This window comes from Salvelinus sp. IW2-2015, unplaced genomic scaffold (assembly GCF_002910315.2).
Source record: "Salvelinus sp. IW2-2015 unplaced genomic scaffold, ASM291031v2 Un_scaffold4531, whole genome shotgun sequence".
In the NCBI taxonomy this organism is placed as follows: Eukaryota; Metazoa; Chordata; class Actinopteri; order Salmoniformes; family Salmonidae; genus Salvelinus; species Salvelinus sp. IW2-2015.
In genome coordinates this window covers 4,329-27,605 of record NW_019945801.1, presented here as the reverse complement: position 1 = coordinate 27,605, position 23,277 = coordinate 4,329, and the positions used below count along the sequence as shown (strand labels likewise).

At 42.7% G+C, this 23,277-nt stretch overlaps 1 pseudogene; it reads right to left on the bottom strand.

Annotated features, from left to right (window-relative positions):
• The window catches only part of LOC112077402 (inositol hexakisphosphate and diphosphoinositol-pentakisphosphate kinase 2-like), a 33,135-nt pseudogene extending 13,292 nt beyond the window's left edge, over positions 1–19,843 (bottom strand).
• Positions 19,844–23,277: the final 3,434 nt, after the last annotated feature.

The following is a 23,277-nucleotide window of genomic DNA, read 5'->3' as shown; positions in this document are numbered from 1 at the left end:
GGAGTAGCTTCCACTGGCCACTCTACCATAAAGGCCTTATTGGTGGAGTGCTGCAGAGATGGTTGTCCTTCTGGAAGGTTCTCCCATCTACACAGAGGAACTCTGGAGCTCTGTCAGAGTGACCATCGGGTTCTTGTTCACCTCCCTGACCAAGACCCTCTCCCCGATTGCTAAGTTTGGCCGGGCAGTCAGCTCTAGGAAGAGTCTTGGTGGTTCCAAACTCATCCAGAAATGTTTTGGACCCTTCCCCAGATCTGTGCCTTGAAACAATCCTACCTCGGAGCTCTACAGACAACAGGTTCCTTTTCTTTGTTTGACATTGGGGTCATTTGAAAACACTGTTGTAGTAAAGTGATGGTTGTTCTCCTCCCTCTGTCAGAATAGGAGGTCTGCATCCCAAATGGCACCCTGCTTCCCTATGTAGTGCACTACAAGGGCCCATAGGCTCTGGTCATAAGCGTCGCACTATATTGGGAATAGGGTGCCATTTGGGACGCATACTAGATAAAACCTAGGCCGTGTCTACACTTGACAGTTCATGCAGCTTTTGTATTCTGATTAGAGTTCTGATCATGGAATTCTAGGACGACATTAAATGTGTCTACCGTGTCCACATTGTGTCTGGATTCCCTTTCCCACGTAATACTCAAATGCATGGATGCATTCCTTGCAAACGGTGGAACCAGCTAAATCTGATAACAACAACTGGATGGCAGTAGCCAACTACTGTAGCTAACCTCTAACAAGCCAGAAAGCAACGTTAAAGGGATTGCAAAGAGGTTAGCATAACTCTAGCCAAACCGAAAATATTTTTTCTAAATAAAGCTAGCTGGCTAGCATTTGAAGCCAGCAAACACGTTCCTCACATGCTAAGAACGCATTTCCTCCCATGTTTAATGAAAAAAGGTGCCTCTCGCTCCCAAAACACACCATTTCTGGAGACCTGTGGGCGGACTGCTGATTACGTTGCCCACTGTATGCGCTTTCGGTAGCCTGATTGCGTCCAGACTGAGGAGAAATCCACACACAATGCATCCCTGACCACCTCCTGAAGTGGTCAGCCAGATCTGAACACAATCTGACCACACGACCACCTGTCTTTTCAATGCAATCTTCGTAATCTGATAGCAGAGGTTGCATGTCAAGTGTCGACACAGCTCTAATGTCATCGTGTTCCTGCCTGGTTGATGAGCCCAGCCAGAGTGAGTGCCTGGTGTGGCTTCACCTATTTCAGTAACCTTAATGTGCTTTAGAATAAGTGCCATTATGGCTAAGAGGAACCCTTCGGTCGGGGGAGGATAGGAAGTGTGAGCGAGAAAGAAGCCTGGTCAAAAAGCTACCCCAGGGCCTTTCCCATGTGGGTTAGACAGAGGAACGGATTGGAGTMATTTTTGAAGGGGTTAACGGCTTAGGGATCAGAATGTGACCTTTCTGAAGAGGCGCTGGCTTCCCCCTCCCGCTGAGGTGGGGTAGTAGATGTAGACGTTGTGGTCTTCAGCACAGACGGGTTTCTCCACAAAGGGTTTAGGGAAMACCTCCCCATTCACCTCCACATGGTCTTCTCCCTCGACCAGGTTACACTCTGGGGAAGACACACAAATACAAAGTTGTAWTCATTAGTGCACACCGCAGCTAAATGTTTTGCAACAGAAAACATTAYACAAAGRAAATGTGTTTTATTGGACAAGTTCCGTTAGCCCCTCCWAGTTTCGGTCCATTTCTTCCATTCAGTTTGTAGTGAATACGAACCAGGTGCATATTGTCAGTTCATCGTCATATTCAGACAATGGTCAGCCCTTTCAACTGTAAATAGTATGATTCAACCAGTTGAACATGGACATTATAGTCCCCGTTTCAAAAACAGACAATTACATGTCTTAGTATACCATTGACAGTCCGTACAACCATGCCCTCATACACTGAATAGTGTTGTTTTATCWAAATTCTCAAAGTATCATGGCAAGCAAACAAAACATTAAGCAGACTGAAGTCCCTGAGGTATTCAGAGTCCTAATGTTAGAAACTAACAGCTRGTCACGTGTTTACTCTTCAAGCTACAGCACACAGTATTTGACATAAAGCAGGTTCTTAAAAGGACCATTGAGTGGAGTCTGCTTCATRTTCTTTTTTTGACATTGAAAATMAAGTATCATGACAACACTAACTGACAGCTCTACCTTTACTGAGAAAGGGTTCTAACATTTTAGAAGMWTTWGACMAAAACCTTGATAGACTAAGTTTGAACATTAGTCATGAAGATCAGGCTCTTGTTGTTACATCTACTGGCGTGACTTCTAAACTGTAAATGGAGGTTGCTATTCTACCGCCATTACACCCATCAGGGATGAAGAAGACATAACCCATCTAGTGAACTCTACCTTGCGGGACTGTGTTCAATCAGAGTATTAAAAAGGGAAAATGAATGGCCTCCAAGTCACATCACCACACTCAGATATAATCACAGTATGCTCACAACCTAAGACACACTCATAACTGCTCCTCATTAACTGCGATATTTACCACAGGAACCAAAGTAAACCAAGTCAGTGTCCCAAATGGCACCCTATTCCCTATATAGTGCACTACCTTTGACCAGTGCCCATNGCTATTCTACCGCCATTACACCCATCAGGGATGAAGAAGACATAACCCATCTAGTGAACTCTACCTTGCGGGACTGTGTTCAATCAGAGTATTAAAAAGGGAAAATGAATGGCCTCCAAGTCACATCACCACACTCAGATATAATCACAGTATGCTCACAACCTAAGACACACTCATAACTGCTCCTCATTAACTGCGATATTTACCACAGGAACCAAAGKAAACCAAGTCAGTGTCCCAAATGGCACCCTATTCCCTATATAGTGCACTACCTTTGACCAGTGCCCATGGGGATGAAGGGAATAAGATGCCATTTGGGACATTGTCCGACATCCTCCCAAGGCAGTGWTGGTCTAAGGCTGGAGAAGTCTGTCTGGTGTTTATACCCAGAAGAGAGAAAAACCGAGACCTCACTGGAAAGTGGTTTTATTCTTTCTGACTATAACCAGGTTTCCATCCAACCTTTTTATGCGAGTAAAGTACATGTCGGATATTAAAAAAAAAAAAAAGGCCTGAAGGAAACTGCTAATTTGTTGGTACATTTTTCAAATGTCGACAAAACAAGATTCGCTAGACAAAGTGAGATATTTGTATGTCTGTAAAATGTATTATGCGAGAAATGGCAAAGGGAAAACCTTTATGCACAAACATATAATAACATATGAAGTCACACAATGATATGCTGTGTGGTCCTCCCACTACGACATGGGAAAGCATGCAGTGTATTAGGCTACAGATGAAATAAGTTGATGAATTTCACAGGGTGGTGAAAGTGCACAGTGATGAGCTTGATGCTCCTTTCCAATACATATTGAGGGTCTTATTCTGGTGACATGATGATTATCGACTGCTGTTTTCAAAATAAATGTATCTTGCTCTTTTGTTTAAAAAAAGGCACATGTAGCCTACATATCAACGCATACACACAAACTATCTAGGTCAAATAGGGGAAAGGCGTTCCTTTATCGTTTTTTAAAACCAGGTTTGCTGATTATTTGAGCAATATGAGATGGAACGGAGTTCCATGCAATAATGGCTCTACATAATACTGTACACTTTCTTGATTTTTTTCTGGATTTGTGGACTTTGAAAAGACCCCTGGTGGCATGTCTGGTGGGTAAAGTGTGTGTGTGTCAGAGCTGTGTGTAAGTCGACTATGCAAACAATTTGGAATTTTCAACACATTGTTTTACATAAAAATAAGTAATGCAGTCAGTCTATCCTTAACTCTTAGCCAAGAGAGACTGGCATGCATAGTATTTATATCAGCCCTCTGATTACAATGAAGAGCAAGACTTGCCGCTCTGTTCTGGGCCAGCTGCAGCTTAACTAGGTCTTTCCTTGCAGCACTGGACAATAATCAAGATTAGACAAAACTAGAGCCTGCAGAACTGGCTTTTTAGAGTGTGGTGTCAAAAAAGTAGAGCATCTCTTTATTACAGACAGACCTCTCCCCATCTTTACAACCACTGAATCTATAGGTTTTGACTATGACAGTTTACAATCTAAGGTAGCGCCAAGTAATTTAGTCTCCTCAACTTGTTCAACAACCACACCATTCATTTCTAGACCTCAGCTGAGGTCTAGAACTTAGGGAATGAGTTGTACCAAATACAATGCTCTTAGTTTTAGAGATGTTCAGGACCAGTTTATTACTGGCCACCCATTCCAAAACAGACTGCAACTCTTTGTTAAGGGTTTCAGTGACTTCATTAGCTGTGGGTTGCTGAGGTGTATATGGTTGAATCATCAACATACATGGACACACATGCTTTGTTAAATGCCAGTGGCAGGTCATTGGAAAAAATAGAAAAGAGTAGAGGCCCTGTGTTACACCACACTTTACATGTTTGACGCTTCCATTAAAGAAAACCCTTTGAGTTCTATTAGAAGCTCTGAATCCACATTATGGCAAAGGTTGAAAAGCCGTAACACATACGTTTTAGACCCCAACAGTTAGGGTCAATAATATCAAAGGCTGCACTGAAATCTAACAGTACAGATCCCACAATCTCTTATTTCAACCAATCAGTCATTTGGGGAACGTTGAAGAAATGTCAGAAATGGAGCTTACATGATTCCTTATTCCACATGTCAGAGATGTTATGTTTGTTCTATGTGATATACTGTATAAGTTCCTGGGGAGAATACAACACTATGTAAGTAGTGAGAAAATACATCCTGCCTAAGACGCACAGGGGTAAGTATGGGAGCCTCTGAACTGTGAGACAATGGGCCAGCCTCCCTGTGGAACGCTTTAGACACCTTGTTGAGTCCATGGCTCGATGAATTGGGAGGTGTGGAGGGGCGACCCGGGATGCTGGCATTCTAGGCAGAGTTCCTCTGTCCAGTGTCTGTTCTTTGTCAGTCTTAATATTTATTTTTATTGGCCAGTCTGAGATATGGCTTTTTCTTTGCAACGCTGCCTAGAAGGCCAGCATCCCAGCATCCCTGTTGCCATTGAGACTGGTGTTTTGTGGGTACTATTTAATGAAGCTGCCAGTTGAGGACTTGTGAGCGCGTCTGTTTCTCAAACTAGACACTAATGTACTTGTCCTCTTGCTCAGTTGTGTGCACCGGGGCCTCCCAATCCTCTTTCTATTCTGGTTAGAGCCTGTTTGCGCTGTTCTGTGAAGGGAGTAGTACACAGCGTTGTACGAGATCTTCAGTTTCTTGGCAATTTCTCGCCTTCATTTCTCAGAACAAAAATAGACTAACGAGTTTCAGAAGAAAGGTCTTTGTTTCTGGCCATTTTGAGCCTGTAATCGAACCCATAAATGCTGATGCTCTGATACTCAACTAGTCTCTTGCTTCTTAAACAGCACAACAGTTTTCAGCTGTGCTAACATAATTGCAAAAGGGTTTTCTTATGATCAATTAGCCTTTTAAAATGCGAAACTTGAGTAAGCTAACACAACGTGCCATTGGAACACAGGAGTGATGGTTGCTGATAATGGGCCTCTGTACGCCTATGTAGATATTCCATAAAAAAAATGTAAAGAATAAACAGCCATTCCAGCTACAAGTCATTTACAACATTACAATGTCTACAACTGTATATGATCAATTTGATGTTATTTTAAAATGGACAAAAAAAATTGCTTTCCTTTCAAAAAAACAAGGACATTTCTAAGTGACCCCAAACTTTTGAACGGTAGTGTATGTATTTCTATCAAAACGTTCTACAACATAGTGCCCTGCTGAACACGCCCAGTTATCTTGGAACCCTAATGACTGATTTACACTACAGGGCYGAGAACAAGAACTGTACTGGCTCAGTTATTTTATTTTCACAATGTCCTTTCTAGCWGTTCCAGCAACTGTGGTGGATGGATAACCAGGCCAGCCCAACACAGTACAGCTCGGCTCAGTATTGTGAAAAAGGTACAAGGTTTTAAGAGTGACAAGAAAGCTATAGCACCAGTAGAGGCGACAGGGACAGAATATTGACCATTCCTGATGGGACCGTCAACGCTTGACCTTTGGGGACCGCACACTGACCGTCTGGTTTATCTGGGTCGCGGTTCAGCACAGCGTAGCGTGGCAGATCGATGCCTTCCTGCTGCAGGATACGATACACCTCCCTCCTACAAAACAGACAAAACATAACATTCAGGTGAGATAGTCAGCCATCTCACTTAACATGAACACTGTATATCTAAGACTGCACACGCCACCACGTGACACCAGTCCAAACGTCCCCACGTGACACCAGTCCAAACAATGCTGGTCACACATCCCCACCAGTAATCACCATAATAGCAATATAACATCATACGGTCCTTATTCCACATAAGACCTCCAGAACAGCACAGTATTAACCATGATGCTCTGTGATAGCTAAACCTCTCTATACAGATCCTGTATAGATCCTGACACACTATTTACCATATTTGCCATGTATCGGGACAACCCTGTCCCGATACATGGCAAATATGGTAAATAGTGTGTCCTATTGCTTGGATAATAAACACGTGACTCTGGGTGACAGAGTAAGGCTGTTTGTTTCCCAACATCAGGACTGTTTTTCACAAGAAATGAAGTCTGCTTCTTGTTTTATTAGCTTGCCATGATACTTCTGAATCGGAGTATCGTGATACTGTTGTCATGACAACCCTACAGTATGCAKCTCTAGTTTTGGTTGTACCTGTCCTGTATGTAGTACTGTGTGTTCAGGTCATTGATGAGCAGTGGGTTTCGGAGATTGGCGTAGCTCACTGCCTTGTCCAGCGGGAATCCTACAAATTCAAATGCAAMACCAACTGTTAGCAAATCCTGTACGCAGGCCACACAGTATGTGCAAACTTCGCCAGGGGCAAGAATGGGACACATTAATGAAGACAGACAAGTGAAAGTAATTGAAATGAACACAGTCCAGTGGGCAAACATTGTTCAACTGGGTTTCTCCAACATTTTGCTAAAATCAATGGTTGCAAATTTAGTCACATAGTCAAAACAGGCTGTTGTGGTGTCAGACAGAATTACTCAAGCTGGGTTAAAGACGAGTAATGCTGACACAGCGTGGTACGAGAACGGGCGGTCTGTGTGTGTGTGTGTGTGTGTGTGTGTGTGTGTGTGTGTGTGTGTGTGTGTGTGTGTATGATGTAAGTAGGCATGTGACTGTGTTTAAATATGTGTAATCACTTTTTGGACTATAGAATAATGGGTGGGGTAATTTAGTTAATAGTTATTTCATCAGCGAACAGAGTTGGTGTGTGGGTGTGTGTGTGTGTGTGGTTGTGTGTGTGTGTGTGAGTGTTTGTGTGTGTGTGTGGATTCCACCTTTGGAGTGAAGAGACGAGGCAGTCACACAGGGCCATTTGTCCACGGCTCGTGAGAATGACGTCCTCGGGGAGAATGACCCACAGTGATGTACTCAAACCTGCACAGCCGCTCCAGGATCTGGGTCATGCTTAGACTGTGACTTTTCATCATGGAACAGATCCCCACCCGATCTGTGCCTCCGGGGGCTGAGAGAGGGAGGGAGGGAGATCACTTTATTGAGTAGGCTACTTTGTCTATTGACGACAGTCTTGAGTAGCTTTACAACCAGTCAACCAACTAGTCCATGAAATGGATAACAGTTGTCACAAGTGCTTTACGGTTGAGGTAGTCTCATGCAGTCTCATGCGGCCTTACATGATCTTTGTGCTGTGGAATTAGCGCCTAATATCTGTAGCCTCCATTGTGATGGTATCTACAGTTGAAGTCGAAAGTTTACATACACCTTAGCCAAATACATTTAAACTCAGTTTTCACAATTCCTGACATTTAATCCTAGTAAATTATTCCTGGTCAGTGGATCACCACTTTATTTTAAGAATGTGAAATGCAGAATAATAATAGAGAGATGATTATTTCAGCTTTTATTTCTTCATCAAATTCCCAGTGGGTCAGAAGTTGACATACGCTCAATTAGTATTTGGTAGCACTGCCTTTAAATGTTTAACTTGGGTCCAACGTTTCAGGTAGCCTCTCACAATAAGTTGGGTGAATTTTGGCCCATTCCTCCTGACAGAGCTGGTGTAACTGAGTCAGGATTGTAGGCCTCCTTGCTCGCACACGCTTCTCAGTTCTGACCACAAATTTACTATATGATTGAAGTCAGGGCTTTGGTGATTGCCACTCCAATACCTTGACTTTGTTGTCCTTAACCATTTTCCACAACTTTGGAAGTATGCTTGGGGTCATTGTCCATTGGAAGATCCATTTGCGACCAAGCTTTAACTTCCTGACTGATGTCTTGAGATGTTGCTCAATATATCCACATCATTTCCCTTCCTCATGATGCAATCTATTTTGTGAAGAGCACCAGTCCTCCTGCAGCAAAGCACCCCCACAACATGATGCTGCCACCCACGTGCTTCACGGTTGCAAGCTTCAACTTCAACTTACAAGCCTCCCCCTTTTCCCTCCAAACATAACGATGGTCATTATGGCCAAAACAGTTATATTTTTGTTTCATCAGACCAGAGGTAATTTCTCCAAAAAGTACAATCTTTGTCCCATGTACAGTTGCAAACCGTTAGTCTGGCATTTTTAGGCTTGTTTTGGAGCAGTGGCTTCTTCCTTGCTGAGCGGCCTTTTCAGTTATGTTGATTATAGGACTCCGTTTTACTGTGGATAGAAATACTTTTGTACTGTTTCCTCCAGCATCTTCAACAAGGTCCTTTGCTGTTGTTCTGGGATTGATTTGCACTTTTCGCACCAAAGTACATTCATCTGTAGGAGACAGAACGCGTTCTCCTTCCTGAGCGATATGACGGCTGCGTGGTCCCATGGTGTTTATACTTGCATACTATTGTTTGTACAGATGAACGTGATACCTTCAAGGCAGAAAATTGCTCCCAAGGATTAACCGCAGACTTTTTCCCCCTGAGGTCTTGGGCTGATTTCTTGTGATTTTCCCATGATGTCAAGCAAGAGCACCGAGTTTGAAGGTAGACCTTGAAATACACCCACAGGTACACTTCCAATTGACTCAAATGATGTCAATTAGCCTATCACAAGCTTATAAAGCCATGACATCATTTTTCTGGAATTTTCCAAGTTGTTTAAAGGCACAGTCTAACTTAGTGTATGCTAACTTCTGACCCACTGGAATTGTGAGACAGTGAATTTAAGTAAATAATCTGTCTTAAACAATTGTTGGAAAAATTAACTTGTGTCATGCACAAAGTAGATGTCCTAACCGACTTGCCAAACTATAGTTTGTAAACAAAAATTTGTGGAGTGGTTGAAAAACGAGTTTTTGTGACTCCAACCTAAGTGTATGATAAACTTCTGACTTCAACTGTAATAGTAATGGAGGTTACCATATCAGGGCCAGTTGTCTAATGTACTTTCATGCGGGTGATTCATATGTGACATCATGAGGCCTGATGTAATCTTGTGTAGTCTCGTCTCATGCGGTCTCACCGAGTCTGTGTCCTCGTCGTCTCGTACAGCTCCATGTCTGTTCCTCATGCTGCAGCCGTCGTAGTTCCTCCAGGCCCTCGCTCTCATCGTCCTCTCAGGCCACGAAGATCTGGGAGCGCGTGCTGGCTCTCGCCCGGCTGGCGGGCTCTGACATCACAATCCCGCGGCAGCCCTCAGCGTTCCGCCGCGCCAATTCGCACACCAACACACCGCCGGGAGGCCGCGATGGAGCGCAACAGGGCCTACTAGGAGCTGATTGGCTGGTGACTCAAGTCTCGAGGTGGGCTTAAACTGCTCTGTGGGGTGTATTGGGTTGGGGTGGAATGGGTTGGTGAGGAGAAGGGAAGGGATACAAGAGCTGGTTCTGGGGCAGGGGGCATGTGTTGAGGTTAAGTTGTAATAGGTGTGTGACAGACTATGTTAGTAGTAGTGGTGATGGTGTTTCTGGGGTGGGGTTGCTGAGGCCTCATTCTTTACTCAGCGGTTARAGATCTCATGTTTCGGGCCTGGCCTGGGGCTGGGCTCCTTGTGTGGTCTCAGGACTAGTAGGGGTAGATCCAACTATAATGGGACCACAGCCCATTCCTCTATGCTTGTCCAAGATTGACAGAGTCTAGAAATGAAACAGAGAGATTATAGAGGATATTCAATAGCAGGTACCCCAGGGGAACACGCAATGCTGTCAGGGGTACGCCAAATAAAAATGTGATTCACATGTAACTACAAAAATCAATAAAAAAGTTGAAATAAACTAATAATAATTCACATTTTCAAACAGTCCATTTAGTAAGGCCTGCATCAATAGAGACACATACCAGCTTTACTGGTAGTACTGCTACTACCAGCAGTACTACACCTGCACCTGTCGACGACACAAGTTGTTCTGCTTCCACGAGCACATCCAATGCTAGCATCAGTAATTCTACATGTGTTAGACCAGCTAGCATGGTCACTGACAGTTGTGAATCTGATGCAGCCGAAGAGCTACTGCCCCCTTACCAGGGAAAGCACCGAACAGACAATGAAGTTGGACGATCGAAGAGGCACAAATATGATGAGAACTACATTGATTTGGGGTTCACTTATATTGGGAGTAGTGCCTTTCCTCAGCCACAGTGTGTTACAGTATATGTGCAAAAGTACTCTCACAACTCAATGAAACCTTCACTCTTGCGCAGACATTTAGAAACAAAACATGCCMATTTTWWAAATAAGCCACAGGTGTTCTTTGAGCGAGAATTAAGATGACTTTCAAGTAGTAAGACATGTATAAAAACAACAGATACCATTAATAAGAAGGTGCTAGAAGCGTCTTATATGGTGAGCTACCGAGTGGCTAGGACAGGCAAGCTCCATACTATTGTGGAGGACTTAACTATTCCTGCTGCCGCMGATATGGCTGGGACAATGCTGGGAGAAAAGGCAAAAAAAAYACAGACAATTCCTTCATCAAACAACACACTGTTTCACGACGCATCAGTGACATGGCAGGAGATGTTTTGAAACAATTATTGCTTGGCGTACAAGCCAGTGAATTCTATGTGTTACAGCTGGATAAGTCAGACGTGGTGGGCCTGGCACAGCTCCTGGTATGTGTACGTTACGTTTATGGGTTGTCAATTAAGGAAGACATCCTCTTCTGCAAACCAGGAGAGGATTTTTTGAAGTATTGCACAGCTTTGTGACATCAAATGGACTTTGGTGGTCAAGATGTGTTGGTATCAGCACATGATGGCAGAAAAGCCATGACAGGGAGACATAGTGGAGTGGTAACGTACGTGCAAGCAGTTGCTCCCGACGCCACTTGGGTACACTGCAGCATCCACTGAGAGGCTCTTGCTGCCAAGGGAAATACGTTTTGGACACTACAGTGAAAATGGTAAACTTTTTAAAGCAAGCGCCCGTGAAATACCGTGTATTTGTCTGCCACAACGACAATGATATGGACAGTGACCATGGTAACGCTTTACAACATACAGAAGTTGCCGCTGCGTTACAAGGGGCAAAGTATTGGACACGTTTTTTAAATTGAGAAAACAAGCTTAAATTTTTACTGACCATAATTTTCACTTGCTCTGACTGGTTGCATGATGACGAGTTTCTCACATTGACTGGCCTTACATGGGTGATGTTTTTTCTCGCCTAAAATGATCTGAATCTAGGATTACAGGGACTCTCCGCAAACTATATTAATGGTGCGGGACAAATTGAGCTATGATTTAAGAAGTTGAGCTCTTCTCTGTCTGCATTAACAAGGACAAACACACAGGTCTTTCCATTCATTGTATGATTTTGTGTGCAAAATTAACTTCAAGGCTTACGGACAATTGTTAAATGTGATACAGCGAAGCACCTGAGTGAGTTGCGTGCGCAATTACTTTTCCTGAAACGGATGACAAACAAACTGGATTCGTTATCGCTTCCATCCCCTGCCTCCAATCCACTTACTGATATCTGAACAAGAGAGCCTCATCGGAAAATTACAACAAGCGCGTTTGTAAAATTGGAATTTAATCAGAGCCACTGCCATATTTTCTGGATTGGGCTGTGCTCAGAGTTCCTGCCTTGGCAAAATCACGCTGTTAAGACACTGATGCCCCTTTGCAACCACGTTAACCTATGTGAGAGTGGATTCTCAGGCCCGCACTGGCATGAAAACGGAATAACAAGGCACAGACTGCGTGGAAAAGGATTAATGGGGCTGAGCTCTCCGATACAACCCAACATTGCACATATGAGCATCCTTTCAGCACACCCTTCTCTTGACCTTGTGGTGGAGTTTACTTCATAATCTTCGATGAACAAATAAGGTTTTATAGTAAGATGGTTAAATAAAGCCAAATGTATTATTATGTATTTGTGCCTGGTCCTATAAGAGCTCTGTCACTTTCCACGAACCGGGTTGTGACAAACTCACTTCATTCTTTATTGTTTAATAATGCCATTGTATAATGTGTGTGCAGGCTTACAATGATGGGGCCAAAAAAACAACATTTGAGAGTGCTCTTGACCCTGGTGCAGAGGGGTCGCAGCTGGAGGTTTGAATGTTTGAAGGGTACGGACTATAAAAAGTTTGGACACTGGCCATAGGATTCCCAACAGCATCCCATATTACGAACGCGGGGGAGCTAAAAGGCCCAGTTCCATACTGATAATTGCTCTTTAAAACTGAACACTGCGTCCGGACGCCCAGGAGTGTGGACCAGCTGCATCTTGTTAAGAGCACACAGCCGATGGCATGAGGAGGCGTCCAATTCCCCCCAAACACTAAATGTACACCGCCTGCCCTGACATCAGCAAAATCCTGCAATCAGGGCGTGGAAAACCTCTGAAGAACACCATCTGTTGTATGTGGCTTGTGTGGATGATTTGACATCAGCGCTGAAACTGTGTTGCAGGTTCGGTGTCCCATGACAGAGCCAGCACTGGGCCTACATCGGCCGCATTACTAAGCTCTCCGTTTAGCTGTTACCACTCATTACAACCTGCCACATCATACAGAACTTTGGAAGACAAGCCTCTCTTGTAGAGACAATATTCCAGCCGTTGATTCCCATCAGGAGAAGCTGTATTCACAGACTGTTACTAATATTCTGTGCCTGACTGGGTATTATAGAATAGCCTAGTCAGGCTACTTCAAAAAAATATGCCTTGCCTAATTTACTGCCACAAAAGAATCTTTACATTTGCCTGGACATGTCAAACAACAAAAAAACCTAGCGAAGAAAATGGAGAAGCCTAAAACGTGATTACCTACTATATTAGGAACAGGTAGGGGTAGACGAGGAACTGCAGGGAGTGTGTAGAACCAGTCAGGTCTTAATTACTCTACTACTTGAACGATGCTGCATTAAAAATCACATTCATAGAGAGACAGAAAATGTCAACACAAGAATCCGGTACTGCCAGCACTGACTAAATGAAAGCTAGGCACAAAACAGAACACTGCTGTTTGATATCTGCCCCCAAACTTCCCATACAAAGCTCAGTTCTGCTGACTGGTGAAAGTAGCAAAGGTTCCATGGCTACATTGGCACATTACTTAATGGTAGGCTAGATTGCCGTTACCAGTGACTATTAGCCGTGAAAAAGCCTCAAAGACAATTTAGGCATCCATGTGAGTATTTGACACAGTTAGCATACCAGCGGCAGGACACGTATAGACTACAATAAATTCTCACATCCAATTCTAACCGCCCACCACATTATATTATGTTTTAGTTTAGGCTACGTTCCCCAACAGAGGTCATTCAAAAATTTTATTTTTTTAGCCTAATCATATAGGCTAGAATCTAACTGAAAAATCATAATGAGAGTTGATTCATCTTCACAAATTCTATCAAATCTGCACAAAACAAAGTAAAAGACACAACCAGTCTTATCTTGTCAACAATGGAGGACAGTCTAGAACACATGGCATCAAATAGTATTAATTAAAACCCAGGTAAAACCATAAGGAAAATCCCTTTTGCATCTTGGCATCAGTTTTATTGTAAAGCGTAAAACTCTTTCCTAGTTAAGTTAAGGGGATTACCAGGGGCTTTGGAGCTGGGGTTTAAACTCCTCTATTACACCTTTTAATACACTCCCAGCTATCGCCATGCAGCGCGCGCGCGGGCTGGCGATGGTGCCGGCTCAGGCTAATCTACACTTTGCTCGGTGATAAGGCGGCATTAGGCTTAACACTAGAAAAGACTACCAGTAGGAACATCATATCAGACAACGTACAAATAAGTTTATTACCGTGCGGTGCCATCCAATGAATGGCAGGTAAGAGTCCAATAGAGTTGAAATTAAAAAAAAAAAAAAAATCCCTTTTTTGCTTTTTTTTCCATTTAAGATTTAGGCTTATTCCATATCAATGTCAGGTTAACAAAGAATGTACCAATCACTAGCTAAATATAAAAAATCAATCTGATGTTGCTGACTTGATGGCTGCACAGAACACTTAGTCCTATAAACAGGTTATTGCCAAATTCAGCCCATGATGTACTCTTAGGAGCCTATCGTTAACCCCTGAGGTCCATGACCTTATGTTATTTTCAGAGGTAGACTGACTACAGCCAAAACAAGCCTATCACTCCATCTAAACTTGAATCAATTGTCACTTGCGATACAGTCTAGAAACTTAAAGCCCTCTACGTTTCATATCAAGATCAATATATTTCACAAATGCAAATACACTTACTGTTACACTGTTTCAAACGGCTTTTATACGTGCAGCAACAATATTTTTCCAGTAAGTTCCTCGCTGCCTTCGTTACACCACAGGTGTTCTGACATTCTAGATAGCTAATTAGCACAGGTGGTCCCTCTGTCTTTCCATATCACGCAGTGTAACATGGAATATGGCCGTGTGGAACACCTGACCCCTCCCACCCCAAAAAAAGTGTCTCAATTTTAACGTTTTATAATAAATATTATATATATTTTAAATGCTTTATTTACACCACATACAGAAGACACCTTCCGTCCAATTAACTTATGTGTAAGGAACTGAGAGTCATGACCAAATTCATGATACTAATAAAACAATTTACATATAGTATTGTGTGTGTAATGAATGTCTATTAAAGCATAACATAAATAAACCAATTTACATCCAAATGTAATATTTGTTATTAAATGAATTTCGCATACTATTTATAGGGCTAAGTGAACACACAGTTGTAAACAGATGCCACGCAGTAGTTTTTCATCAAACCAATGTTATATCTTGCGAGATGATTGTCCTATTATTTTAAAGCCCTGGACACGTCGTTGTGTCAACATGAGGTTGAACTCGGCCCTCTATCCACAGAGCAGGAGAGAAGACTTAATTTGTTGTCGCGCTTTCCAAACCATGCATCAAAAACTAGCTAACGTTAGTGTGAATAAATCAGCAAGTTTAGGTTAGATTAGCTAGCTACGGTTAGCTATTATTTATCCGAACACCTCGAATAATACTACCTATAGTTAACTACCTAGGCTTTCTTAAATAACATAGCAAATAATAATAATAAATTAACACTATGGCATCATAGCTAGATAGCTAAAAAACATAACAGTTAACGTTAGCTAGCACGTTTGCTAACCCGGCTGTACTAGCTAGTACTGTAAACGCTAGCTACTAAATGTAATCAAGTTCTGTATTCGTACATTTTTGTATATAATCCATCCCCCCGTGATTCAGCTAGCTAGTTACTGTAGTCATTATTTACCAGAAATATAACTTGTCGATGATAATTAAGCGACCAGTACTTACGAAGTGGCTAGAATCGTTTTGTGACGTCTTTTCGTTCTTTCCGCCCTTGACAGCTTTCAAGCGATACCCACTTCTTCTTCGGTGAGGTTTAACAGTGGATGGCATCCAATAAAAGTTTGCATTATCGCCACCTACTACTACTACTACTTCTTTCTTCGTGGAGATTATCGGGCGCGTTGGCATCAACGTTGTGGTGCGATTACCGCCACCTTACTGTACTGGGAGTGTGACGACAGAGAGAAAAACTAAATCCTATCTGACAGCCCCGTTCCAGAAAAATAGAAAATATTTGAACTATATCTAATGACTTCTACTTCAATCCACTCTTTAAATAATTTCCTGGGTATCCCCTTCTCCCTCATACTAGATATCAGCTCTTCTTTCCCTTCTGATTACTTGCCCCGCACTGTACGATAGCTCCCGGTCTCTGTCTTCCTGCAATACACACCACTTCCTGTCACATTTAAGTCTAAATTTAACCGGCTGTTGTCTCCACCCTAATCTTGCTAAAAAATAGCCTCTCTCTTCTTGTCCCTTCCTGCCGTACTCCCCTCCCGACTTTCCTCTGTACTTGAAATAAATGCCTGCCTTAGTATTCTTTATTCACTGCTCCTGCCATCTCTGCACCATCACTGTCCATATCAGTCTTTTGCCTCTGCCTTGCTCATTCAACTACAACATCCCATTTTCTTAGTGCTTGTTTAGCAGTACATCAACTGCCTCGTCCTTCCACCCCACATGGCTGGGACCCAAGTAAAAATTCTTATCTTGTATTACCCTCTGTCAATCTGCAAGTTGTAGCAACCTCATAAAAGCAGGGTCTTGTTCTGACTACGTGATCTAAAGGACTGGAGACTAATTAACACTGCACCAAAAGAATCAGAGCAAAATAATCCTCTTTCTGGGTTGACTTCCTCCACCACTCAAGACCAACAGGTATGGCCATCAATGTGCCGTATATACAGCATAGGGATCTGTAATTACGTTTCCTGACTTCCACCCACATTTCCTGCACTACAAATGCTTTGACTCTTTTGAACCATCTGTGTAACATGGATACCAAAATCCTGATACACAATATCCAGGACAGGAGGTGCAGGTAGCCGATGGTTAGAGTGTTGGACTAGTAACGAAAGGTTGCTGAGATTGCAAATCAGCCTCCCTTGACGCTGAACAAGGTAAAAATTCTGTTGTTCTGCTCCTGAACAAGCAGTTAACCCACTGCTTCTTAGGCTGTCATTGAAAATAAGAATTTGTTTCTTACGCTGACTTTACCTAGTTAAAGAAAGGAAAAATAAAAAAACCCAGATGTCTGCTTAAACAATCAGATGGGCTCAACACTATGTTTTCCCAAACACTTCTAAGATCAACTACTGGAAGTGGAGTAGCCATTGGTGGTTTTACATGAAAAGCCTACCATTGGACTAAACTCCCTTTCCATACAGTCCTATCTCCCCTCCTTTCCCCTTCTCTTTGGCCTGCGGTATTACCACCACCCAAAGTTGTGTTCGTCTTTTCATGTCCCAGCATGCCTGTAGGATGAGACATTCAGCACCTTTTACACTTTCTCACCACTCTCTCAATTGTTTCTGCCAGGTCAGTCTAGTTTACACCCCAAGAACCTGAAGACCCCACACTCTCCAGTTTCCCCAACAAAACCTCAAGGCATAACCTCATCTCCCACCTTCTTCCTGTAAAGAAACACTTCTGATTTTTCTCTAGAGAACCTGAATCCCCACATTAATGGCCACCGCTCTACCTCCATCTATTGCTTCCTGTACTTCCTGACTATGATGGCACATTTCTTCCCTTCTTCCATAATCGGCACCATCATCTGCAAGTAACGACCCTCCCAATATCCAGCTGTACCTGAGGTTAAACATTAATATCATGATTGAGAACAAACAGTAGGACTAAATCACGCTCCCCTGTGGTGTACCATTTATCCACCAGGTAGCTGGCTTGATAGTGGACTTTCTCACCCTCACCTGGATAGACTTCCAAAACAGAAATCCTTTATTTCAGTTGTACATTCTTCCTCCATTCCCCATAATATTCAAGCTTGATTAACCTCTCCCTCCTTCCACATCATATCATCGTCTTCTCCACATCTTCTTCTATGATATCATGGGGAGCCGAAACAAACGTTTAAAGTGCATGCCGCCACCTACTGTTGCTGGGAAATGTACTATCAATCTTGATTTGCCCAATTGTCTGTACTATCATGAAATAAAAACCAAAAACAAAATCAAAACCAAATAGATCCCTAAACTTCTACACCCCCCCCCCCCCCCAAAAACCCCATCCCCAACCCATTTAACTTTATCTATTCATGCTGAAACACTCCAACCCTTAGGATTGTTCAGAATGTCAACAGTAACATCTGTTACCCGCATTATCTCTTTTGCCTTCTCCCACAATAACCTTTCAACCTAGCATTTTTGTTGCTTTCCACCAACCCGAGCGTAGGCAACATTAACCAAAAAAGCTTATGAAGTTAACTTTATTCATTTTCCAGTGTCCTTTGACACCACCACAGTCATTGATCACAAGATTTGTAAAACAGGGCCTCGAAACCATGCCAGGAAACACCAGATGCCACCAGCCCCAAATAGGTTCCACTTACTACAGGCGTACATCCATGTAAAACTCCATCAGCCTGACAGTAGGTCCACTACTACAGGTACATTCATGTAAGCTCCATCATTCCGCACCAGTAGTTCACCAAATCTGTTTTATGGCTTCTTGCATATGATACATCCGACTGATCCTAGATTCAAATCAAATTGATTATTTTTGGTCACAATGCCGCCGAATACAACAGTGTAGAGTGAAATGCTTACTTACAAGCCCTTACCAACGACCCGCAGTTTTTTAAGAAAAACTAAAAATAAAAAGAATTTAAAAAAAAAGAAAGTAAGAAATTAACAAATATAAAGAGCAGCAGTAATAAACAATTAGCGGGGCTATATTACAGGGTACAGGTAACGATGTCAATGTGTCAATGTGCTGGGGGCACCGGTGTCGAGGTAGTTGAGATATTATGTACATTGCAGGTAGTGTTGTTAATGGCTATGCATAGATAATTAACGAGATAGCAGCGTGTGGGGGGGGTGCAAATTATCTGGATTACCATTTGATTAGCTGTTCAGGAGTCTTATGGCTGGGGGTAGAAGCTGTTTAGAAGCCTCGTGGACCTAGACTTGGCGCTCTGGTACCTTGCCTGTGCGGTAGTAGATGAGAACAGTCTATGACTAGAGTGGGCTGGAGTCTTTTGACAATTCTTAGGGCCTTCCTCTGACACCGCCTGGTATAGAGTCCTGGATGCAGGCAAGCTTGGCCCGTGATGTACGGGCCGTAACGCACTACCCTCTGTTAGTGCCTTGCGGGTTCGGAGCCGAGCAGTTGCCATACCAGGCAGTGATGCAGCCGTCAGGATGCTCTCGATGCTGCAGCTGTAAAATCTTTTTGAGGATCTGAGGAAACCCACGCCAAAGGGGGAAATAGGTTTTGTCGTGCCTCTTCACGACTTATCTTGGTGTGCTTAGGACCATATTAGTTTGTGTTTATGTGGACGCCAAGAAAACTTGAAGCTGCTCAAGCTGTCCACTACAGGCCCCCGTCTCGATGAGAATGGGGGTGTGGCTCGGTCCTCTTTTTCCTGTAGTCCAACAAGCATCTCCTTTGTCTTTGATCACATTGAGGGCAGAGGTTTGTATGTCCTCTGCACCACTGGTCAGGTCTCTGACCTCCTCCCTAAAGGCTGTCTCGTCGTGTCGAGTGATCAGGCCTACCACTGTTGTTGACATCCAGAAAACTTAATGATGGGTTGGAGTTCGTTGCCTGCCGTGCAGTCATGAGTGAACAGGGAGTTACAGTAGGACTGAGCACGCACCCGTGAGGGGCCCCCGTGTTTTGATGATCAATGTGTCGGATTGTGTTGTTACCTACCTTACCACTTGGGGCGGCCCCCGTCCAGAAAGTCCAGATCCAGTTGCAGATGGAGGTTTTTAGTCCCAGGGTCCTTAGCTTTAGTGATGAGCTTTTTGGAGGGCACTATGGTGTTGAACGTCTGAGCTAGTCAATGAAATAGCAATTCGCACTTAGGGCCGGTCCATGAGAAAGGAGTGTGGAGTGGCAATAGAGATGGCATCATCTGTGGATCTGTTGGTATGCGGTATGCAAATTTGGAGTAGGTCTAGGGGTTTCTGGGATAATGGTGTTGATGTGAGCATGACCAGCATTTCAAAGCATTCCATGGCTAGAGACGTGAATGCTACGGGTCCGGTAGAGTCTTACAAAACTATCCGTTCTTGAAGAAAACATCCTGTCTGTTCGCGCGGCCACGAAGAGGGACACGCGCTTACTAATTTACTTTTCTATTGAACATACTTTCTTTACATATGGAAATATTATAGTTTATTACATTTTAGGATACCGGATGATTAATTAAATGATTAATTAGAAACGTAGATTGACTTGTTTTGAACAAAGTTTATCGGTAGCTTTTTGGACTGTTTGTCTGCATGTTGAACAAATTGGATTACGTAAACTAACTCACTACATCGCGCTTGGTCCGTTACAATTGACCTTATTTTTTAGCGGCCAAAAAAAACGTAATACCCAAGATAAACTTTAATACCAATACCGTTAGTTAAGCAACAAATTTCTCCCCTTTTCTGACAAAACAAGACAAGACCTTCACGATGGCCCATCTCTGCATGATGTCAAGAAGGCAATGAGCTCCCGTCAGGTCTTTTTAAAAATGGCAGGTGGGGAAGCGGAAACCTATTGGCGGTGATAGTTGAGAAGGAGTGATTGTTGTGTGGGGAAACCGCTTTTTTCCACTCTATCTGTCAACTTATCACTCTAAAATTTAAATAAAACCACATAAAAGAGTTATATAATGTTCATTACATACCTATTTGAAAGGTTTTGTGTTGAATTTGAATCGGGTTTAGGGCGGTGCTAAAGTACCAGAAAGAAACAGCGCTTGGAAGAGTCATGATAAGCTTGTAAATGATGATCGCAAAAAATGACTAGGTATCCCCCTTACCTTGTCCCTATCTTGTTTTTTAAACGTTGAGAGGAAGTGCTAGACCTGGTGGATGAGAGGCGAAGAACAGAATTAGATTGCTTTATTGGTAGCTGTACGTTAACGCCTGACACGCCACGATGTAACGTTACAGCATCGGAGGCGTCCGGTTTTCAACTTCTCCAATACTATAGAGCCATTACCATGTCAATCACGCTGATTAGAAACGTAGTTCACACCCAGATTTTGATGACAACACCAGTCGCCACAGTCCACAAAACAATCCACAGAGTTAGTTTTCTTTGCAGCCTCCGTTAAATCCGGTGTGCATATTTGTACAGAATGGGTTAGCGTACGTACTGAAATCGATGCGCCAAACTAAACAGACTTTTTGGGATATAAAGACGATTTTATCTAACAAAAACGACCATTCATGTTGTATACCCTTGGGATGCCGAACAGAGGAATATTTCAAAAGCCTGTGATTTATTTAATTTTGTGAAGCCTGGCTGGTTGAAAAAAACAATGTTGATGGGGGCGCCGTCCTTCAGACTAACGCATGTAGTATGCTTTCGCTGTTAAAAGGCCTATTGTAAATCGGACAACGCAGTTAGATTTATGGCTTGGGGCGCTATTTTCACGTCTGGATGAAATGTTGTTGCACAAAGTTAAACTGCCTGTTACACAGGCCTTGAAGCTGGATATGCATATAATTTGGTAGATTTTGGACAGGACACTTCTAAAGTTCTAAAAACTGTTTGAATAAAGGTCTGTGAGTATAACAGAACTGATTTGAGCAGGCGAAAACCCCGGGAGCAAACAATCCAACCAGGGAACAAAATGTTTGATGTTAATCTGTTTTCCAAATTGGTTTTTCTATGGCCAAGGGGGTCGTTTTAATAGAAATATCCTTTGCAGTCCTATAGCTTCCACTAGATGTCAACAGTCTTTTAGAAAATGGTTGAGTTTTTTTTCTTTAGAGAATAATTGAGAATTACCCTGTTATATTCCTTGTGTCACTCTAATGATTTGGTGCGGGTGACCTAGGAACATGCTTTCTTTGTTTCGTATTGAACGCTGTTTACCCGTCTTAAATTTTATTTGATTATTTTTACGTTAAAATATACCTAAAGTTTGTATTACGAAAGTTGTGAAATGTTTGGACAAAGATTACAAAAGGTAATTTAGAGGAGATTTTGTAGTCATGTAGCCGTGGTTGGAACCGGTGTTTTTCTGGATCAAACGCGCCAAAATAAATGGACATTTTGGATAGATAACGACGGAATTTAATCGAACAAAAGGACCATTTGTGATGTTTATGGGACATATTGGAGTGCCAACAGAAGGAAGTTCGTCAAGGTAAGGCATGAATTATATCTTTATTTTCTGAGTTTTGTGTCGCGGCTGGGTTGAATTATGATTGTCTGTTTTGGTTTTTGATGAGGCTGCTGTCCTCAGAATAATAGCATGGTTTGCTTTCGCCGTAAAGGCATTTTTGAAATCTGACACTGTGGCGCATTAAAAACAAGTGTAGCTTTAATTTGGTGTTATTGCATTGTGTGAATTTCATGAGTTTAATATTGATATAAATTTAATTTTGCAATTTTGGCGCCTCTGCCATTTCAGATGTTGTCAAATTGCATCTCACTGAAGGATTTGATCCGATAAGAAAGTTTTAACAAGAATTTAAGCTTTTAAATGATATAAGATACTTGTATGTTCATGAGTGTTTAATATTACGATTATTATTTGAATTCGCACCTCCAATTCACCGGATGTGGTCGACGGGTGTGCCGCAGCGGGGACGCCTATCCCTAAGAAGGAACTTCTTCTGTGGATTTTATATGGCGGTGGCAACCCAACTTTCAAGGTGCATTACCACCCACCAACTGGACTGGAGTTACATAGCAGAGAGTGAAGAATCCTACACAATATTATTGTCTCCCTAAGGAAAACGAAATACATAATTAAATACTACATCCCCTTGAAGATTTCCGCCAGCAGTTCACTTAATCCTGCTCTTCAACCCCATTACCCACAAATCTAATAACCATCGGCTCCCTTTCCCTACATATTTTCTGCCACTTGAAATAGAACGTGTTTCCACTGTTTCCATCTCCTCCTGACAATGATACACACCCTCCCAGTCGGATGTTTCCCCATCAATTGTCAATGTACTATTGAGCCTTTGTGCTATCCCAGTCTCATCCTTGTGGACTAACACTTTCCTCCCTTCTCTCTCGGCCTGGAGGACCTCCCTGCCCCCACCTTTTCCTGCGATCTTATAAAATCGATGTCTTCCCTTTTCTCCCTGTTCCACAAACTCTTTGTGTTTAACCACCTGTTCTTTATTCCACCCCTTGGCTTCTGCTTTATGGTTTGACAGTTCCATCCTTCAACATAGATGTTTAAGAGCCTTCTAGGCGATCAACAATCCACCCTCCTTATTCCCCATCTACTCATTCTCTCTTCTTTT